Genomic DNA, 2,205 nt, shown 5'->3' on the forward strand with positions numbered 1-2,205 from the left:
TCACTGATAAGTCGATGCCTTCAGACCAAAGTGTTAGAGATGATCAGAAAAGAGTCTTTAAAGGTCCTGAGCTCAGTATACCCTGAACTTTGGACAAAGACCACTTTGGAATACTAGGCCACAAAGTATTTAGAAAGAAAGAAAAGTTATGGATTAAACAATTTTTCTTACTTTACTATAATAATATTTTTTACATATCCCCAGGAGTATGTGACCAGAAATGCAACGTAATGCTTATAAAACTAACTTATCTTACTACAGAATTCTCTTCTGGAACACTTATATTTTAAAATATTGGTAAAAAATAAATATAATGTACTTTTATCTTTAATGTATATAGGAGATTCTAGATAGCTCCAGATTTTTTATTTGGCAAAAATGTACAGATAATTGGTAGACTTTACAATTATGATGAAGATAATTATTTAGATGTTATAAAGCATGAAGAATTTTATTATTTCACAAACACATTTTAAACTAATATATACTTATATATATAAAGTGATCTATAATTCAACACAATCACAATCAAAATTCCAATAACTTTCTTTACAGAATTGGATACCTGGTAAGATACCCAATAGCTGAAACGTTATTGAAAAAGCAAAACAAAGTTAGAGAATTCAAATGTTAGCCTTGCTATTGTAATCAAAGCAGGCTGGTTCTGCCATAACAATAAATAGACCAATGAAATAGTATTTAAAATCCAGAGATAAAAATAACACATCTAGTTCATTCAGTGAGGAAAGAAGAGCATCTTTAGTATAAGGTGCAGGAACACTGGATTTCCAAATGTAAAGAAAAGAAGAAGGAGGCATGTCTCACACTATACACATAGACAAACTCAAAATGGATTAAAGACCTAAGTGTGCAAATAAAAATATAAAATTCTTAGCCAGGCCAGCCTTTCAACAAGTGATTACCTAGTATAATAACAAAAGCACAAACAGCAAATCAAACAACACAAAAATCAATAAATGGGATCTCATAAAAATAAAAAAATGTTTGTTCATCAAAAGACTTTACTAAGAAGAAAAAAAAAAAAAAAAGTTACACAGAAAATATCTTTCCATTATCTCTTAATTCTGTTTTTCCATGAAAGAAAAGAATTAACTAAGAGAATATCTTTGGGAACAATATATCCAAAAAGAATCATATATATATATATATTCAGTAACCTAACAACAAAGAGACAACCTAATCATCAGAACACAGACAAAGGCCTTGAACAGACGTTTCACCAACATGGATCATCAAATGGTGACCAAGCACATGAAAACATGCTCAGTGTCAATAGCCATCAGAGAGATGCAAAATAAAACAACAATGAGATGCTATTTCACTCCCATGATGGCTAAGGTAAAAGCAAATAAACAAACAAACAAAATCCCAGAAAGTGACAGTGTGGGGGAATGAGAATCCTTGCCCTTTGCTGGTGAGAGCGCAATACGGTTCAGCCTTTGTGGAAAGCAGTGTGGTGGTGGGTCAAGAACTGAAAACAGAGTTATCACGTGCACTAGCTCTTCTCCTCCTAGATATATGTGCCCCAAAGACTTGAGAGCAGAGACTCACATAGTGATAGCCCTGCTCATATTCACAACAGCCAAAAGTTGGAAATAAGCTAAATACCTAAGCCAAACGTGTTGTACACTTTTAATGGGATACTATTCAGCCAATACAAGAAATGCAGTCTGGATGCAGCTGGAAGACATGCTCATTAAAACAGGTCGATCACAAAAGACAACACTGACAGGGAGCTGCATTCCAGAACAGGATGTGGACCAACAGATATCACCGCTGTTGTCATTTGGATTTTGGCTCAAAACAGAGAATATCAAAAAGATGTTTACTTGTGTTTTAGTGACATCAAACGCTTTTGGCAGTGAGGATCATAAACATGTGGATAGCTTTGAGAAGAATGGGAATTCCAGATCACTGCATTGTGCTCCTATAGAACCATCTGTATGGATCAAGAAGCAGGTATAAAACAGAACAAGGGAATACTGAATGGTCTACAATCAGGAGAGGTTTGCATCCTCTCACCATCCGTATTCAATCTGTATTCTGAGAAAATCATCAGAGAAACAGGATGATATGAAGAGGAATTTGGCATTAGGATTGGAGGAAGGCGTCTTAAAAACCTATGACGTGCAGGTGACATAACCCTGCTCGCTGACAGTGAGGAACGTGAAGCACTTACAATGA

Source organism: Echinops telfairi, unplaced genomic scaffold (genome assembly GCF_000313985.2).
Source record: "Echinops telfairi isolate 266 unplaced genomic scaffold, ASM31398v2 ScPeMD7_7469;HRSCAF=8507_1, whole genome shotgun sequence".
In the NCBI taxonomy this organism is placed as follows: Eukaryota; Metazoa; Chordata; class Mammalia; order Afrosoricida; family Tenrecidae; genus Echinops; species Echinops telfairi.